Source organism: Antrostomus carolinensis, unplaced genomic scaffold (genome assembly GCF_000700745.2).
Source record: "Antrostomus carolinensis isolate BGI_N321 unplaced genomic scaffold, ASM70074v2 scaffold4545, whole genome shotgun sequence".
NCBI lineage: Eukaryota > Metazoa > Chordata > Aves > Caprimulgiformes > Caprimulgidae > Antrostomus > Antrostomus carolinensis.
The window spans coordinates 1-20,766 of record NW_010315587.1 but is presented as its reverse complement, the minus strand read 5'-3'; positions in this window follow the sequence as shown (position 1 = coordinate 20,766).

Genomic DNA, 20,766 nt, shown 5'->3' with positions numbered 1-20,766 from the left:
GCAAGTGAGTACCACACAGCTGCTTGCTCACTACACCCCCAGTGAGTTGAGGGAGAGAATCAGAAGAGTAAAAGTGAGAAAACTTCTGGGTTTAGATAAAGTCAGTTTAATAGGTAAAGCAAATGCTGCATGTGCAAGCAAAGCAAATCAAGGAATTCATTCACTACTTCCCATTGGCAGGCAGGTGTTCAGCCATTTCCAGGGAAGCAGGGCTCCATCGCATGTAGGGGTTACTTGGGAGGACAAACGCCATCACTGCAAACATTCCCCTCTTCCTTCTTTTTCCCCCAGCTTTATATGCTGAGCATGACATCATATGGTCTGGGACATCCCTTTGGTCAGTTGGGGCCAGCTGTCCCAGCTGTGTCCCCTCCCAGCTTCTTGTGCACCCCCAGCCTGCTCACTGGTGGGGTGGTGTGAGAAGCAGAAAATGACTTGTATCTGTGTAAGCTCTGCTCAGCAGCAACGACTTATCTAGAGTGTTTTCAGCATCAATCCAAAGCACAGCTCCATACCAGTTACTATGAAGGAAATTAACTCTATCCCAGCCAAAACCAGCACACTGGGGTAGAGGGGAAGACCCCACAGGCAGAAAGGACCCTGACAGAAAGCCCAGTGAGGTCAGTGGGAGGCTCTCAGCTGGTATTTGGTTTAGGCTTAAAATCTCCATTTCTACTCTAGAGGATTTAAGTGACCTCAGCTGAAGTGTTTTTAATCCTGCTGTGCATCTCTAGGTTATGCTCCCTGTTCCCTCTCTGTTGAGCAGATAGTTCCCAGGGAGTTAGCAGGGACTGCTTGACTCTTGATCTGAGAAAATAATTTCCTGCTGCTGAACTTCTATCAGCTCTCTGCAGAGTATTCAGGCTCTGATAGGTCATCATGTGGATCGAAGTAACTATCTGGGATAGTTACTTCTCTTGTGTGTGTTGAATCCCTGCAAGTACTGTCCAGCTTTACACAATGGGACATGTTGTCAGATGAAAGGATTGATCTTTGAGGAATGAACCTCAGGAGACAGAGCAAAGCAGCAATAAATCTCAAAGTTTATGGGAATGGAAAAGTATCAGCCCAGCAATCTTTGTCTTTTTGTCTCACAGTATCTTGGAAAACTTGGATTTGAAATCTTCCTGGTGTGCTCAGTCTGCACTTCTGTTAACATGTGGAAGTATCCAGATGGTACAGCATAAACCAAGAACATTTTACTCAAGAATACCTTTTGTTTTTAAAATCGATTTTTGTTTTTAAAACAAATTATGAGTGGAGAGTAATCCTTATCAGTCACTTCATGTTGTTATTAAAAAGAAAGGGAGAAAGTTTATTGAGAAAAATGGGAAGAAAAAAGACACTCCAAGTCCCAAAACAGCCTCCCTCTATTATGTGACTCTAAGATCTATTTATAAAACAGCTTCTTGTCTGAGGAAATTTAGTTTAGAAGTTGATGCTGATTGCCACTTTGAAATAATGCTCTCAAACAGGTTTCATGAATTATGTGAAAGTCATATGTGTGAATAAAACTACACATGTAAGTAACTGTTGTGGACTGGGATTTCTGTGTGCTAAATGATAACATGGAACTGGAAAGGGAACAAATAAAGAGTTCTAAAAAATGTTATACTATGTATAAAAGAATGTTGAAAAGTTTCCAATTATATAGTACTCGATACTTAACTGTCTCCCAACCATGTTACTTCTGGTCTGAAACCGCTCTTTCACTGTTATGTTAGGCAGTAATTTCTTCATGCTCACCTGCTGTGGTGTAAAGGTGGCGTTCAGCCTTTCAAATGGGCTTTGCAAACCCAGCATTTTGGTTTGGGGCTATGCCAGGATCATTAGAGCTGAAAGACCTTTCTGATTGTTTTTCCTTCTGTGCAGCTTAATCAAGACAACTGCTTTTTAAATGGAAGTATCTACAAGAATTAATGTGAGAAGGTTGTGCAAATGTGGATTTTTGTTTGGTTTGTTGGCTTTTCTTGTAACTTAGTCTCACTTCAAACATAGTAGAAACATTTTCAAAGCATATAAGCCATGCAAAGGACTACTAGCTGGAGCAGCAGAAAAAAAATCCAAACAAACCCACCTGACAAATTAAAGCTAAACTCACCACTGGCTTTATGGATTTACCCAAGTGCTACTATTTAGAAATATTCTTAATGAGGTAAAGTCCTACCTGTTTATACCTGCATCTTTTTCATTTCTCCAGTTAAAGTTTTAAGGAAACTTTCATACAGTAGTCTTAGAAATAACTTTGGAGCTGCTCATCTCCAAACTCTTAACAGGACTGTTTAATTTCCACCTTTATTTTTTTTTTTTCCATCCCTGCTATAGATTCACAGATGCATTTTGAAGCAAACCAGGGGAGATGAGAGGTTAATTAATAGCTGTTTTAGAGGATAGCAGGAGTGAAGGAAACACTAGCTAGGAGATCCAGGACAAGTCAGAACAGATATGAGTGATAAACGAGTATTTCTGTTTTCACCCAAATGTCATTATATTTAGCCTGAGTCAGTTGTTTTCCAAACTGAAGTAATAAGGCTGTAATTGTAAGGCTTTACAATGAAATTAGAATGAAATATCAGAACCTATTTATGCACATTGTTATGATATATTATGCACAGTGTGCTTGCTGTCTAATTCCTGCACACTTGCTTGCAATTATTTTTAACTTATTTTAATGTATTTAAGCTAATTGCTCATGTGATATGTGTTCCAGAAGTGAGCTATATGTACTTTGTTATGAATGTGGGAACTCACTGAGATGCCCCATACCCTCAGAAGAGGATCCCTGCAGCCTGCTTTCCTGGGGGAGGCTGTACTTGAAGGTGCGGTTGTTTGCATGAGTGAGGTAGCTAGAATGAAGGAGACTTTGCCAAAAACTGTGGCTTCCTGTTCTGTATTGTGTAATGAATGATAACATAATAGAAAAATGGCTTAAGGACCTTTAGATATCTTTGAGTTTATAGCTAAAGGCAGAATTTGCTGTAAGTAACCTTCTTCAAGCAGTGTTTTATCTAACTATAATACTGACCTACTAACTGTTGACTTTCCTTGAGTTAATTTGGATTAGCACCCGTGTAATTAAGAGCACGGCCGAGAGAAGTATCTGGCAAGGCTTCCTACCTATGTCCCCTGGTCCGCTCACATGTCCTTGCCCTTCCCTGTCATTCCATCACTTCAGCAAATACTGCTTACAGCAGTGCTTGCCTTTTGCTTTTAGATTTAGTCTAAGGAAAACAGGGAGCACAGGCTGGCCCTCTGAAATCTCTTTCCCTTTCTTGTCCAGCCCTGCTTTGCAGGCTGAAATGGACTGAGCAGCTTGGATAACGTACAGGTATCTACAATACAAAGCATAGGATGCTTTTTACCAATTTCATTGAGCAAAGCAGTTTTGGGAGCAAAGGTGCCAGTGTGTCTGTGATAACTGGTTTGTTTAACCAATTGAAAGCTTCCTACATTGCTGTATGACAGTTCACCTAGTTAAAAAATCAATTTTATTCCTACACATTTCTAGGTGAAGGTCACCTAAGAAAGTGCTTAGTGGGATTCCTATTTACTTTGTCCCTGATAATAAAAAAATCCAAACCCCTCAAACCCTCTCTGTGTTCTGTGACTTCTAGCATCTCCCAACATCTATTTCAAAATAGTCTTGAGTCATGGTTTCATTTTCAAGGGTGTTGGGTGAGAAGTCAGTCAATACTGCTGGGAATAATTGGCTGATGTTGAGGGAGAAAACTTTAGCTTCATTTTTGGGGATAGAAAAGGATCTCTTATTAATTTTGTCCCTTTTTTGTTGTTATTTCCCCCCAGAATTCATCAGCCAGCCATCAAAATAAGACATCTTGAGCCCTGGAAAATTGCTCTAATTGTTATTGGAACAGCAGCAGCAGCAGCTATCACTATTGGTCTCCTAGTTTATTTTCTGGCATATGGTAAGTTTTACACAACTTATCATTATTCATATGTTTAGTGCATTTTCTTTGTGCTTGTTGTGCCACACAATGCTAGGAATGTGCTTTTCATCAGTCTGTCTAAAGCTTATCTGGGGAAAAACCACCAGCTTCTCTAGAGCTCTCTTTCCTTCCTCATTTAGCATCTTTGAAGCATCTTAGGAACATTTCCTGCTGTACAGGGTGGTTTAGGGCTGTGATTTCCTTTGGCTTTCACTTGCTTGCACTTGTTTCACATCTTCCTCATTATCATCTTCTGTGATGAGGTCAACACAGAAGTCTTCTGGTCTTCCTTACACAAATGACAAACAGAGCCTTCCACTTGTCTCTACCTGTGGTGTTTCTCTGTTCCTTTGCCCCAGTCACCAGCAGCTGCCTGCCAGGGCTTGGCATTGAGTGGGCATACAGGCCAGGAAGGAAGGTAGCTGACTAGCAAGATGCAGCTTGTGATCCCATGCAAGCCCAGAATGCTGTTGGTTGTCCACAGATGTAACTGTTGGGGAAACTGGGCTTTTTGTCACTGCTTGGCTTAGATCACCTAACTCAACTGAGTTCTCACTCACAGGTGAGGGCTCATCCACTGCCTAGACATCTGGATATCAGTCAGAGCCAGCTATTTCTCTAAAGTTAATTCATCTTGCTGCTTTGAGTATTGCTGATGCCTCTTCTTTCCCTTACAGATCAGAAGCTGTTCTATTACAGTGCCAACGTAAAAATCACCAACATCCGGTACAATAATGAATTGTCCAGACAGTCCTCAGGGAGGTTTAGAGACCTGAGTGAGAGGGTTGAGAGACCGGTAAGTTTGGACCATTGTGCCTTTCTGTTATTAAGGTCTGTATGATAATACAAATGCCATTAATGTGAACAGCATGCTTTTAGACCACGGGTATCTGGTGTATCCTGAGCCCCCATGGTTAGCAGATCTGGGAAATGGATAGCATGAGGGTCATGATCATAGCTGGTCGAGCAGGCATTTGGCAGCCTGCTTGTTCTAGCATGTCACCTCTCTTTGTCCCTGCAGTAGTGAAGTAGACATTGACAATGATCTCAGCTTCCTCCTATATCACTAATCGTTTGTGTGTGTCTTCCTGCCCTGAGCCTGGCTTTGTGATTTGTGCCCCACTATCTCTAAGGGATGCATGCTTTTACACCCTCTCCTTTATGGGGTGGGGAACTCTACCTGTCAGGCTGTTGCTGTGTGTTGAGAAAACAATACACAAGCCCTTTTCCTGCGCCTTTGGTATGTTTTGTTGGGAAACCCTCCTACAAATAGCAGAGGCTGCTGAGTGGCTCTCAGTCATACAGCAGCTATGGAATAAATAGACACATTGCAATTTCCTTTCTTGTTTTCTCTTTGAGACACTTCACCACAGATGATAATTACAGAGTTCAGCTCTTTACAGCAATAAGCATGTGATTGTGCTTGTATCTTTTTGTGTTTCATTCATCAGAATCCGATGCGTATCTCTTAGCTCCTGTTTAGCAACCTTGTGCAGATACTGAGTTAATAGGACAATCAATGTTTTGCTCCCCACTGTCATTTGATTTAGAGCCATGCCACTTGTCCACAACAAAATGTGAGCTGTGGTGAACATTGGTCTGTAGAAGTAGGTTGCTATGTAGGGATTTGGCAGTGCCAGCGTCTCTTCCCAGCTCCAGTGATGAGGGCCTCAGAAATCTTAGTCAAGTTGTCTTCTTTCCTGTACTGGTTTCCTTTCTGCCCTCTTTGCCTACCAAGGACCATACTATATCTCCCAAGATCTGCTCCTGGTGCGTATCTGTATGTATAGTCTTACATAAACTGCATTTACTTAGGTGCTACCACTTCACTGCTATTGCGAAATAATTGCAGGCTTTAACCTTGTGATATAGGACCTTGGAGAGGGAATGTTCTCCCTGACCAAGCCAACACTGTGTATTGCTGAGGCAGGAGGAAGGCAAGGGCTGGGGAGAAGTCTGAGGAATAACACATCATTGAGTAAAGCTGTATCCCTTTCTCCCACTCCATTCCCTCTTCATTTTTTTAAAAATGTGTCTCCTTTGGCAAGGAAACATTTATTTTACCTAAGAAGTTCTTTCAGAGTGTCCAATGTAGTCAAGATTTCCTCTGAATGTGGCTATTAATTTAGATGCTTGAATGGAAGCCAATGCTTTAGAAACGCTATCTCCTCTATGGGTGTTGAGCACTTCTGACAGCAGTGACAGTAAATACCAGTGCTGGTTGAGCAGTGAGAGCCATTATTTCAGAGCATGTTAATTGTAGCTGATAAGTAACACCATAACAAACATACAGAGAACTGTGTTGCCTTTTCTTCATTCCTGTGACTTTTCTTAAGAGCCGTCTTTAATTTAGCTATCAACTTCTACCTCCCTCTCTCAAATTTGGTGAGTTCTTTGCTGTAATTTTAGGTCAGCTGATATAAATGGTCCCTGCCATAAACTTTGACTTTTGGGGGTTTTAGCTCCAGGTTGTTTCATCTAACAAGGATGCATGAGATTGAGAATTGTACATAAGCCTATTTAAAGTGACTCCATACACTAATGAATAACAGTATATTCTTTCTAAGTCTGATTCTCTACAAGCAAAACTCAGCTTGTGGTAATAAAAATCAAAGCAATCATTCCAGAGACTGAAATATTCTCTTGACTTCTTGACAGATAGCTGTCTCAGAACATCTGCATTTTTATTTTCAGGGTTTTCTCACCTCCTCTTTAATAGAGGAGGACAAAATTGATATTTTTATCACATTTACCAATTTGTCTGGGTTTACCAAAATCTTTTGCAGTCTTTCCCTGGCTGGTGTCTGGGCTTTGGATGTCCAAGCCTTCCCATCTTCATAGTCATAACGATATGTTAAGCTCATGTTGTGAAACAGTGAATCAACGCAGATAAATGCAACGTCTGTCACAATACTTGGTGCAAAGTGAACAGAAGTGAATCATCTCTGATAATCAGAAGCATTCACATTACCTGAATCAGTGCAACTCCCTGCCAAGTGCTCCCTTCTCTGATCCCTCCCTGATGAAGCCTCCTTCATTTGTCCCCAGAACAACCCTGAAAGGAGCTCTTTTCAGAGCTGATGTTTCACCAGGAAAAATGTTTTTTCTCCCATAAGGAAGTCATCCCATTCCCTCCTTGGGACTGGCAGCAAACCTCCTGTTTGCTTTGGTTTCCAGAGTTGAGTAGGAACACCCATTGTGTGAACGACATTCCCAACTCTCTTATCTCATTGAAGGTGGGAGGGAATGTAGCAGAGATCATGCCAGAGAGCTGATGAAGCTGGTGCACGAGTCAACATCTCAGGGCTGACTGGAAAGTCTGGAAAATGTCTTGTGGGGTGGAGCTGAGGGGACTGAGGAACAGATGATGAAAGGTCTTTGCTCCTTGCCTGGCTTCCTGCAAGTGTCTGTGAAGGTTCCTTTTGTGCTCTCTTGACAAAGCAGACCTAACTGAATGCCACTGTGGAAAGAGATGTTCCAGCTCACCAGAGCCTCCTGATTTTTCTTGCTGGACCAGTCATTCTTCCCTTGCCAAGCTAAAATGCACTGTGCCAGACCATCCCCTCTTGCATTGGATAAAAAGGGCACAGTCACAGCCTTAATAGCTCCTTCTCCAAGGAGCTTCTATTTTTTAGTGGGTTCATTGAATGCTTGGCTGATCTGCACAGCCTTTACCTGCTGGTTTTCTCCAACTCCTGGACCAGACTTCGATTTTTTTTCTTCTTCCACAAAATGTATTGATTCTCTCAGATTTCCCAGGAATGTCTTGGAGGCCTTAACTACCCTCTTACTAACAACATCCTGGGGGAGAATTCCAAAGCCCTGCTCTGCGCTTTGCTTCTCCAGTTCCTTTGGCACCCTGAAGTGTGGAGGGAGCTGAGACAGCCAGCCCTAGAAAGACCTGGGTGCCTGGGATGATCCCAGTTGCCTATTCTGGCAGCAGCCCTAACTGCTTTGTGTTCAGGGAGGAGAGTGGAAGGGCATTGTGTCTGGTATAGAAAGTCATCTTTGATCAAAAGGGAAGGAGGTGTGCATTCAGGAGAGCTTGAAATGAGTACCTCATCAAGGCCATCTTTATGATAAGTGTCTCAGCTGAAGGCTGGCGAGTGTCTAGCTGTGAGAGTGTAGTGGATACCAAGCAACCACTTGGTATCCGCTTCATTGCATGGCTGGTTGCTCAATAGAAATGGACACCAGCCTTTACCCTGCTCATCAGTGTACTGGTGAGTACCAAATGTACTATCTGCTCTTTTTACCACTACAATAACTTCCTGTTACTTTCTCCTAGGTGTTGTGGGATTTCCCTTCTTTGAGGACAGCCTGTGCCATCCTCCTCCTTTCCCAGGAACCTCGGATCTCCCTATCTCCTCCTCCTCTGGCCAGAGCTGTTCCCAGCACTGCTGTTGGGCCTCTTCTCCCTGTCCTAGTCCCTGTGTCTTTGTGGACTCTTGCGTTAGATGCTGTACCCTCCCCTGCTTCTGGGGTATGCCCTGTACTTCATCCCTTACTCTTGTCTGCTCCCATGTGATGGTAAGCCAGGCCGTGGGTTGGGTGGATGGATGTTCCTCAGGTATGAGTGTAGTGCAGCTCCCTCCTTGGCTAATTGGGTGGCTGGGGGAGAGGTGAGGTGTTTGTTTTCTCTCCGTGAGTGCCTTGAGCTATGGAATGAACTGGCATGGATTTCCCCTGTTGTCTCATAATCTGGAAGGCACCTGGCTTCTCCCCTGTCCTCTACCATCTGAAACCAACACACAACTAACTGGCTGGGTCTGGGCAGAGTGGTTGGGGATTGTATTAAGAGGACACCTAAGTACTTCCCCTGGGAAACTACTGCCTATCCCAGTATTTCTATTGAAGTCATGGAATTTCATCAAGTAATCCTTGCCTCAGGACTCAGTATCGTGTGTCAGGACATCTCTTTAAGAAACAGACATCTTGCTTCGGTGACTTCAATGATAAGAGAATCTTCTATGTCCTTAAGAACAGATGCTGGGGAAAGTTTTCAATTAATACAGCTCTCGAAGTTTGTCCTGTCTGATAGAACTGAATTAGTGTGGGTTTAGTTTAGAAACAGTGTCTCTACTGGGTATTGCAGAGACACTTGTGATACTGCAGGAAAATCCTGCAGAATAGGTCTGATGGCTGTGCCTGTTCTCGGTCGGTTTAAGGACTCACTGATGAGTCCCTGTGCTGGAGCTGGTAAGGAAGGAGGCAGTTTTCTCCCTTGGGAGATGATGATTTTAGATGTTAACACATTTGTCTCACTATGAGGTGGGAGGAGGGGCTGGCAGGTGCCATGCACCCCCCTCCCCCACGACACACCTCCTGTTCTCTGTACTGCTAAGGTGAGTGAGGATCCCAACAACTGTCAAGTGCAGCATTTGGTGCTCAGTAGTTCCCTGCAGCTTTGCACCATCCCTTCTGCTTTGTGCCTCACAAACAGGGAGGCACAAACCCAATGCCTCTGAATCCAATGCATCTGCTTAGCTGCCCTCTGGCCCACCACCACAAAGGACAGCAGTGGGGTGCAATGGGAGCGCACTTTGTCCTCTGCATCCTTAGTGGTGCAGCTTCTCAGCTCCTTCAGCACAATTCAGTTACGACCAAAGCACCCTGCAGTTTCCCAGCCCCCGGGCGCTGATGTCTCCTCTGTGCAGATAGGGAACGGAGTTGGAGAGAGTTGAAAGGCCAAGTCTATAAAGCCACTTCAGCACCTGAGAAGAGATCCCCAGAGATAGGAAACAATTTTTCAAGTGCCTATGGGTAATCAAGAAAGGACTCACCTAGTTCCTTTGGCACACTCAGCTTTTATTCACCCTTATCACAGTACTTGAATTTCTTTGTGTTTGTTCTCTTTTAACTCCCATGTAGACACTTATGCTACCATGAAAAAGCAGAGCTTTAACACCTGATAACCTTGTTTGGTGGATAGGTTAGCCTTCAACAGGATGCTTATAACTGAAAGACTCTCTACTTTATACCCAGTGATGAGCTTGCAGTCATCCTGATATCAGGAAGTACCTTGTATCATTTGAGTTGTGAATAGCTTACTGTCACATCTGCAGGGCCAAAGCCTGAAGTGCTGGCTAAGGTTTCCCTCTGAGCTGAACTCAAAAGAAGCCTAGCTGAGAAGACCATCAGCAGTGAGTAGATGAGACTTCTGTTTTATGACACTTGGCCTTTTTATGGTCAGATGTGACTCAAGTCTTCCTGGGGAGCAGAAGTGTGTGTGTGTGTATTTGGGAGAGAGGGGGGAGGTGAAATACAAATCACTGCAGAGCCATGAGCTAGCTGCAAAGCTGGCTGAAACCATACACGAGGTGTGTTTGTCACACCTTCCACATGGGTGTTCAGGTAAAGCTCAGAAACGTGTGGCTTGCTTGATCAGTGCCTTATGGTCCTTGAGTCGGGATGTTAATTCAGTAGGAGCAGATCCCCAAGGCAGCAGGTTTTTGAAACACTCCTAAAGACTATTTGCTCTGGGAGACCAGACTGTGAGAACTAATTTAGAGGTGATAAATGCACGTGCCCCAAGAAAAGGGAGTGTGCTGAAGTTGAAGGGAGTCTAGCATGACTTCTTTTACAGCAAGTTGAGAAGTACAAGTATCATGTAGCTTCCTTTGCTGTATGTGTGTTGTTCCTCCCCACCCCCCATGAAACTCATTTTCCCCTCTCAGCCCTTGCAACAAAAGAAAATCAAAGATAAACTGGACCAATCACAGAAAGAGAAATTATGGTAGCTGCAGCAGACAAATCTCTCCAAGGATTTTTCAGAGTCTTGCAGAACCCAGACCAAACTGAATAAGAATGTTCCTGGTTGTAATAAGTTTCAAAAGAGTTTTGGTAGTGTCTTCAGATACGGATCCCAAAAATAGAAACCTAAGGCATTATTTAAACCCAAGAATTCCTAGGCTGTGTATGTTTTCCCTCAAGTACTTGCTTAGTACCGATATGAAGTGAAAAGAACAGAACTTTTATTGAAAGTTTTGCCTGAAGGCAATTTTATTTAGAAATGCATTTATATTACAAAGGCCAGAAAAATGCAGCTTTTTAAATGAAGCTTTTTAGAGACTTTTTAATAACGCTGTCCTTTTTTTCTTGTTCTGCAAAATAATGTTGTAAAACAGAAAATCTTTTATCTGTGTAAAAAACCCCAAAACCCTCTTTAAGGAGCATTTTGAGGAGGAAAAAAAAAATCCTAAAATAAATTTAGGTCATTTGATAACTTCTACTTTGAAAGCTTTATTTTAAGGGAATGGTTTTCCCAACTAGGAAGTATTGTCCTTGAGCTAGCATGGTACAATAAGGGTGCCCTCTATGGGTGACTGGGGCTGGAAACAAAGCAGAAAGCATCTTTCCACGGTTATTCAGCCAGCTGGGAAACACGGCACTGTAACAGTGCCCAAGATGACAGTGTTGCAACTTATTTATTTAGCTTTATTTAGCGGAATTAGAGGTTGACAACACACTCGACTATCAGTATGTATAGATGCAGATGTGGCCTTAAAGATACAGGTGAAATGCTGTACACAGAGAGGAAATAACTCATAGAAAGCACTTGCATCTCACTTGTGATGCTTTTCTCAGAAATTCCCATTGAAATCAAAAGAAGAAAAAGACCACTCACATAGGCATACACTGCATTGATTTAAAACTGAGATGCTTTCTTGCTTTAACTTTTGTTTCCAGTTTTTCCTGTTTCCACAGGTCACAGTAGCACAGGGAACTAAAAAAATATTGAGGAAAATACAAAGGACTTTTAAATACTAGTGTGAGTTGATGCAGTGTGGCGCAGGAAGCTGTAGTTTAGTGTTTTTCCTTAACCCATAAGATCTCAAACCATCAGTGTGCTCTACCTAAATAGCATGAATTTCCAGGATGACATGGTTAGTTATCAACAATGGGCCTAATATCCAACTTTTTCTCTAACTTAAATTCAATAATCCTTCAACTTAATTGATTCTTTGACATATTAATACAATGTAATTTTCTCAAGTAATAGGCATACAAGCTGATTTTTCTTTTTTTTTTTGGTTCATCAAGACAGAAAGTCTAATAAGTGTGTACAAAGCCAGAAAAATCATAAAAAGACACTCCCCACCCTCACCCCAAAATAAGTAACTCTAATTCAGATCCAATGTGTGGCAAGAAAAGCTATAAAATGTGCACAAGGAAGATGAATGTGAACCTGAGCTGGAAGAAGGAATTCAGAATTAAATAAAGGGCAGTTATCAATAGTGTGCGTGATTAAGGGTAGAATCTTATCTTAATTATAGACCCACAATCCAAAATTACTGCATTGATTATAGGTAATTAAATCAATGAAGTGATTCAAGATGTGAACTGGTGTCACTGAGATCAAAATCTGACTAATCAAGAGTGGTTGTTTAGAACATGGTGTTGTCAAAAGGGAAGATCCAAGTTCAGTACTGAAGTTGCATGGTTGATGGTATTTGGGCACTTGCAACCTGAATACATCACTATTGACCTCCCTTAGGTTTCATAAAACTATTATTTTCCTAAGAGAAAAGATTAGCTCCTTACATCTAAGTATTGCTTAAAAAAACAGAGGATGAAGACTCATGTTCCTGGGAAAAGCATACTCTTTTTTTTTTTCTCTTGAGTTTTTTTTGGGGGGTGGGGTGGGGAGGGGAAGTGGATGGGAAATGCACAAAAGCCCTTCTCTGGATATTGGCCCAGATGGTTTTCTCTCCAAACTTGATTTTCTCTCCAAAAACTGGAAAATCTCTCTAAGCAGACAAAATGTCAATGGCAGTGTGAAAGTTTTAGGAAGTTAATTATGGACAATTGAAAGGAGGGAGTAGGAATGGGAATACTTAGGTGACCTTAATTCCATCTGTTATTACTACATGGCTATAATGAAACTCTTATGCCATTACATGCCTTTGAAATTGATTGCATTAGGCATAAGCATAGTACTTTAAATCCTGACGTTATCCCATGTATTAGTCCTCTTAATTTCTTTTATCCGTAAGACTAATCTTTTTAGGAACTACTGTACAAGATCAGTTATTTCTCTTTTGCAGCTGACACCTCCAAGAACCATCCAGTGCAAAGTCAGATAGTGCTTACTCACCCTCCCAGCTTTAGTAGTCCAGTTAGTTTAAAATCCGTTAAGAGTTTGTGATACCATTTGCAGACGCATGGGATCATACTGCTCTTGCCTGCTGTGACACATGCTGTCTTTGTGTATGTGTGGCTTCTGATGGGGAAGTTTCTGATCTTCTGGTTTGCTGGAGGCCTGTGGATCATTATACTCACTCTCCTTCAGGTCCATTTTCTTCACCTCCGGCAAGCACTGTGGCTGTAGGGCTGTTGCTGTTGTGAGTAACTGGTATCTCTGTTTCTATGGGGAGTGTGATGTCCAAATCCTCGTTTGGGACAGTGCCAGGTTCAGTTTTTGCTGTCCCTGTCTGTCTTTCTCCTCCTGCCCTCTCTGCCTCTAATCTCTGGTAGGGTTCCCAACTAACCCCTCAGTTGAAAGTTGTGCAGGAGATATGTCAGGCTCTCAAGGGAGCTGCTACTGGGTTTGCACTATGGTCAGCTCTAGAGGTCTCAGCAGGTTGAGCTGTAAATTGGATGCAAATTGGCCAGCAGGTTGGGTGCTACGTACTGAATTAACACAACTGATTAGTGGTAATTCATATTGTATGATTGCCACAAACCTGAAGTCACTGAACCAAGCAGTATGTTCCAATTATTATTTATGGTCAAAAAGCTTCAAAAATCACTAATAATAGGCTTTACATCCTAAAGAGCTAGTGAGACAAGAGGAAGAATGCAGTATGGGGATAGCTGTTGAAGGACTAAACTGGCAGCAGAAAAAAGAGCAATAGTATTGAGAGAGCAACAAGATTTGGGCTTCCAAACCTACTGAATGATTTTGAACATCCTGCACAAGTAATTCAGTGTGTTCAACAAATATTCCAGAGGAAAGTTCTGTCAAACTAGATTTAAGATAACCTAAATCCTGTTACCTGATGTGCAGTGGCAGAGCAGTGTCTGCTAAAAGGAAGCAAGGACTGAGACAGCTGACCTTGCTGGGTCATTTCTAGACCCAGGTACACACCTGGGCAAGCCCAGCTCATATCAGCCCCATTCTACACTAGAGTGATGGGATCCTTGTTACATGTGACCTACTTGCAGAGCTTGGGGGTTTTTTTGGGTCCCAAGAAGACAGGACATATTGGGTGACTGTGGAATCATGAAGATTTTAGTAGGTTGCTCACAGGCTTCAGAGGGTTGGCTGTGGTACATGAAAAAAAAAAGACAGGATAATTATGAGATCTGGAGTTATTCAAGATAGGATAGGAAAACAAGTCTTGCTCATCAAGGTGTAAAGCAACTTCTGGCTGCAAGGAACAAGGAAGAATTTCCTTTGTACAGGTGGGAATGTTTTGCCCTCTTATTACATCTTTGGTACTAGCCACTATTAGTTACTCTATTGGCAGAGATGGACCAATGCTCAGGAGTGAAGTCCAGTTTGCCTTGGGGAATTATCGTGCATGAGGAGAACTTTTGTAAAAAGGATAGAGGATATGAAATTAAATTGAAGAAATACCAGGTGGCATTAAGCTTAAACTGGCCAGCAAGCATTAACTTAAAGAAAATCTTGTTTGGATGAATGCTAAAATAAAGGATGTCAGGAAAATGCTGCTCACTTGAAAGGAGCAGGACTTGGCACCTGGTTAAGACTGCATATATATCAACCTTGCCTGCAGCAGCAACTGTCACCATTGAGCAGTTGCTAGACGAGGGCCAGGAAAAAAAAGGGAGATGAACTTAATTAGTGGTGAATTTAAAGGATCTGGTCATGGCAGCTTCACTTTTGAGTTGCTGTAATAAAAGCACAAATGTTTAAAAGGAGTGTAGATGCTTCTTCCAGGCAGGACTGCATCCCACCTAGTTACCAGCCAAAATTCCAGTGGCTTTTGCTTCCAGGGTTGTCACTCATGCTGAAAATGAAGCTATAAACAGGCTGGAGAGAAATATTTACTGTTTGATATGTGTGTGAAAGGCTTTACCGGAGAGGAATAGTAAAAACATGGGACAGAACATTAATCTTTGAAAGTTATTATCTGAAGGCATCTTGCTACATCATTCCCTCTTACGTAAACTCTGCTACTGTTAATAACTCAGGTTACCAAAATCATTGTTGAAGGAAATAAAAGATTTGGGACAGATTCCTATCTCTCAAATTAATTCATCAGCAGGTGAGAGATAGGGGCCACAGTGCAGAAGTTTGGCTAGCATGTTTTTTTCCTGATAAGATTCTGCAGGTTACAAAAGTAAAATATAGCAGGTCAAATTTAAAGGTGCTAAAGGCCCTTCAAGGGTCCCTGGGAATAAAACCACTCTCCAGTTGTCTTTTTTTATCTATTGGTGATGTAGTACTACGGCAACTCTTAAGGAGGGGAAAGTTAGTGACAGTGTGAAACAGGAAAAGTGACTTTTTTCTCATTCAGGTATGAAATTGTGAAAGAGAATGGAAATACCACAAATCCATTAATTTTGTTATAATTTTAAATCATACAGTTGCTATTCTCTCTCCGTAAAAGTAACTAACATTCCTTTTGGATTGAATTTTCTAAAAACAATGTCTGTTGCTGATAGTTCAGTTACATTTGGACTCCTTAGATTCTTTTTGTAAAAAGCACTGTGTGTAATTGTGTTTTGTCAGGTGCCACTGGAAATCTTTCTCTTTGCTGCAGCATGTGGTGTTCCTGATCAGACTGTTTAGAACATCTAGGAAGCGGTCCAGAGTGAGGAGAAAAGGAGAAAGCTGAACATGTCAGGAGTACAAAAACGACAATCACATGAGCTGCTCAGGCTGCAGCAAAGACACACAAGAGAATGGGTGACAGAAGTAGGGAACCCTGTATCTGCTGCAGAAATGCGGGTACAAAGTGTAGCAAAAATTCTGAGATGCGAGAATACAGATAGCTTGAAAACACAAATACCAGGAGGAGATGAAGGATTTGGGAATGTCAGATTGACTGAACCAGCCCTTGCAAGGGATTGTGAGTTCTTGCTCTCTTCAGTTCCAAGCTTTAAGTCAGCCTGCTTTCACTTTACTCTTCAGCATTGTAGAAGTTTGAGGTGCACGTTAGCCTAGCTCTTTTGTTTGCAAAGCACTCTGCGAAGAAGTCCCTGTCTCAAAAGTTCTCAGAGGCAGTGCGGCCAAAGACACCACATGCTTCTGCTTACACAATCATCAGTGAAGCAGTTAACACTGTGACAGAAACGATAAGCAAATGTTGCTGGTAAAAAGAAAGAAAACAAATCCAAAACTTCTTGTCTGAGGGCAAATATTTCCAATAACCAAGGGGGGATGGTGGTGGAATAGGCTACACAGCTATAGGAAACAAAACACTTTATTCTTGATTGCTACCTGTATCCTCATAAAATCATAGAATGGTTTGTATTGGAAGGGACCTTAAAGATCATCCAGTTCCAACCCCCCTGCCATCAGCAGGGACACCTTCCACTAGATCAGGTTGCTCAAAGCCTCATCCAGCCTGGCCTTAAACACTTCCAGGGAGGGGGCATCCACAACTTCCTTGGGCAACCTGTTCCAGTGTCTGACCACTCTCACAGTGAAAAACTTCTTCCTAATATCTCATCTAATGCAGTAGTAGGAGCTGGCAAGCTGTGAAGTGACAAGATAAAGTGCATTCTGCATATATACAGTAGCTTTTCACAGTTGATATATTTTTTCCATAGTTGATATATCTGTTCCAAATGCCTATGCAATTTGAGATAACTGCCAGTAACAGCAAGATAAAAGATCAACTCAATGCATGACCATTAAGAACTTTTTTTCCTTACTAACATATGCTTAAAATCACCTTAAAATAAGAAAACATGCAGTTATAAACTTGAAATTATTCTACTTCATTATCACTGTGTAGTGATATGAGGCTTCATCTTATGACAGCCAAGGTTGGAAAGAAGGGCTTTGTTTTCTTTAGGAGGAATCACCCTCAAATTTCATGCTTACATCCTTGTTTTGGTATCTGAAAGATTTCAATATAGTAGAGGTTTGAGAACTATTACTTTTTCTTTTTCTTTTTCTTTTTTTTTTTTTCTGAATCAGACAGCCTTTATGGGCTAAAAACTACAAAAAAAGACAGTTGGCATGATTTTGTAAAGCATTTCTACATAGTTTTTCCTGTAATGCATTTGATGTTTACAGGATGCGTTCGATTTACTGAGTCTTGCTGATAGGAGGAACTGCATAACTCACTAGTGACTTTGCTATTTCTCAATACTTCAGTAATCCTGAGCCATTCCTGGCAGAATTTCATGCCATGTTATATCACACTGCGATGTCTCAGACTGATCACGCAACCTTGAGACAACATTCAGCCTAAAGCAGGATGTGGTTAAGCAGGCACCAGCAAAGATGTCATTTGGGGATTGATTCCTTATGAGTCCTAGATTTCCAATTTCTAATGAGAATTGCTTGACAATTCCCCTAGCATGTGGCAAATCACAAGGGTGTTTGGGGGGTATAATTTGAGATCACTGATAGTTTTGTTATGAATTTTTATAGGACCAAGGATAAGTGCTGTATCAGGAAGGACCCCTACAAGAGAGGCTCAGTGCAGCGCAGACCACAGAAAGCCGTATCCTTTCTGTAGGCCATCTTTAGGAGACTGTGCTTTGGGATGTTGCAGCAGTGTGTTTCAAGGATGTTTATAAATGTCTCTCATTAAGCCTGTGAGTGGATGGGACAGCACTATAGTGGCACACTGATGTAGTCATAGGATATTTAGAAAAATGAATTGTTTTTTAATGATGTGCCTTAGGCCAAATGGGACATGGTTAGGAAAAGTCTGTGGCGAATGTTATCTAGAGGCTGGGCTGGATTATGCTTCTTGGCTGTTAGCTGTGATTTTGTAACTGAATGCTGTTTTCTGAATGCTTCTTGCAGCAATATGTCTGTTTCCCTCCTTTTTTGTTGCTATCTTATATTTTTCTTTTTTCAACAGATCGACAAGACATTTTACAATTCCATTTTAAGGAAAAAATACATCCGTTCACGCTTAATCAGAGTGAGGTATGTGAGATTATAATAAATGCATGCAGCTGAGATAAAATGAAATGTACACCAAGCCCAGCTAGAGCACCATTTGATCTGATTCAGTAAAGTGTATTTTATGTAAAACTGAAGCATAATCCCAAATTGAGCATAATCTTATTCTGAACCATGTCCTCCTTTGGATCTTGATGTAGAAGATAAACTTCAGTCCGTCCAAATTCTATACAATTTTGTGTTCAGATCTTGAGCAAGCTTTAGCTAATAAAGCACATATAACTTGAGCTATCTAAAAATAAAAAGCATTTTCAAAATAATTTCCTTCCCTATAATGCAGGTATCATTTTACCTCTAGTATTGCTGCTGTGCTGGGCTTGCTGGGCAAGCATAACTGTGCTGGTTCAGAAGGTCCCACTTGTCCCTGTGTCTCTAAGAATGGGCATAAGTAGGTGCCTAGGGAACAGTAGCAGCGCAACAGGCATGTATGACAACTGCTTGTTGGTATGCTCCTTACCTCCAGCTATTTATCACTTGGGATTTTCTGAAGTGGATGTTGTTTGTTTAGCAGCCCCCAGTGGAGTTATTTTCCAAGGACTTGTCCAGTCTCTTCTGGACTCTTGAAATTTGGGCACCTCAATCATTTGGTAAGGAGTTACTTGTGATGAGCCATCTTCACTAATTCTTGTGCTGGAAGACGTGATGAAAAATCGATCTCTATCCCTCCTCTCCATGCAATTAGTGGTATCGGACACTCCCATCACATCCCTTTTCTCTCCTGTACCCCGTGAGCTCTACTCTTTGTTTCAGTTGAAAGTCCCAGCCTGCTCAGCCATTCTTTGCAAGAACTGTACCTTGTCACCTTGCTCCATACCTTTTTCAGGTCTGCTGTCCTGCTTTTTGAGATGAAGGTGTCAACCCTGTAGTTGGCATTATCATTGAGCAGCATTGTTTTTCTCTTTTACTCTCTGTTCATTTTCCAAAAATACCTAATGTTTGATTTGATTTTTTGACAACTGAGTGTCAAAAATGACCTTTTCATAGAACTGTCTATTGTAATACTGAGGTCTTGTTCCTGAGTGACAGTGCCCATTGCTTTGCAAGTAAAACCTTAAATGTCTTAGTAATCACATGCTAAAGCTGCAAGACTAATGATAGCAGCCTCAAGATCTTATTCTTGTGAATGTATTTCTCCTTGTTTGTGACATCCTGTTCTACCTTAGCTTAATCCCTGGTTAGGCAAATCGCACAAGTCATTATTTGAATGTAGCTTTAGGAGTGTTTTTTGATAATGACTAGATTGGTATAAGCGTAGACAAGGTCATTTAAGGATCTGAGAGGCCAATTTTTTAGGGAAAAGTAATATTTTCCATTAATTCTTGTTCCCAAGAACACACTGAGGTATTTGCTGTGATATCCGCTGTGTTGGATGCAAGACTTTTATGTGCCAAAGCTTGTTTGCTTTTTCAAGTATACAAGTTTTATGCCTCTTTAAGTGCTCGGACTGCAAGCTCTTTTAAGCAGGGTCCTTCTTGTGAATTTGCTTGGAGAGTACTGTGCATATATTTTGGTTCAGTATAAACAGTGCATTAGTAATAATGCCTACTGCTCACTGAGAAAGTCAAAACAAATCTTGACTAGGTGTCTTTGGCTCTGGACCTTTGCTGTATAGTGAGTGATTCAAGGCGGGCTGTACTTACCTGAGGGTTTCAAGAGGTGTGGTGTGCTTGCAAGAGTTGATACAGTAATTCCAGTGTGGCATAGCACAGGAAGAGGAGTGGGGAGAGAGGTGAGGGAACACCTCAGTAATGCAGAGCAACACCCACAGTTGGATCAGATAATATCGGGAAAATAAATGGAGTGGCAATCACGCTGAAGTTGGCACAAAGGGAAAAAACAGCCTGTTGGAAAGTTCATGTGTAGCTACTCAGTCTCAATTATAAGAGATCATTGAGGCAAGGAACGTGTCTTTCTGCTCAGCTGCGAAACACTCACATGCTTTGATGTGCCTGTAACACATGGCCTTTTATTTGCCTTTCACTGGCAATAGCAGGAACATCTGTTTCATTTTGCTGCGTTTTCTTTGGAAGATTGCATGGCTTCTGTATAAGCTATTTGCCTTTTATTTTTAATTTTCTTATTTTTCCTTCATATAATTACAAATTCCCAAGATAGTGAGATATAACTGGAAGATCTTCTCTTTTCCTTTTCTATCTGAATGATGCTTAAGACAGAGCAACCCGCTTTCAGCTTGCCCCCTGTATGAAGTAATTGTGATTCTACCAGTTGTGGCTTGTGTTATTGCTTCTTGGCTCAGGTGGGAGGAGGCACAGGAGAGAAGGTTCTCAGTGCATGCTCTTATCTTCCCTGTGTAATGACCAAGGATAAGCCATCTGCAAGCACAGAACAAGATTTACTATGCCAGATTAGACACTTCAGTGTTTGTAGTCTGGCACTCAGTTCCCTGCAGTATCTGATGCTTTAAGGAAAAATAAATACTACTACCAAGTTAATTCAGTCTGTCAGAAGATTTTTCTTCATTTTCTTTTCTCTGACATCAAAACTTTGGAATTGTGTGTCCCAGTGTGAGTGCCACTTGTACTTTTCAGTGAGATGTTAAGGGTCACTTTTGTGGTCTGTCTCTTGGACTGTGGTAAGTAGATTGTGGATATGCTGCTGAGTTTAATTTATTGGTCCATAACGTGAGGTTATTAGTCACATTCTCCCAAGAGATTCATAGAATCATAGAATGGTTTGGGT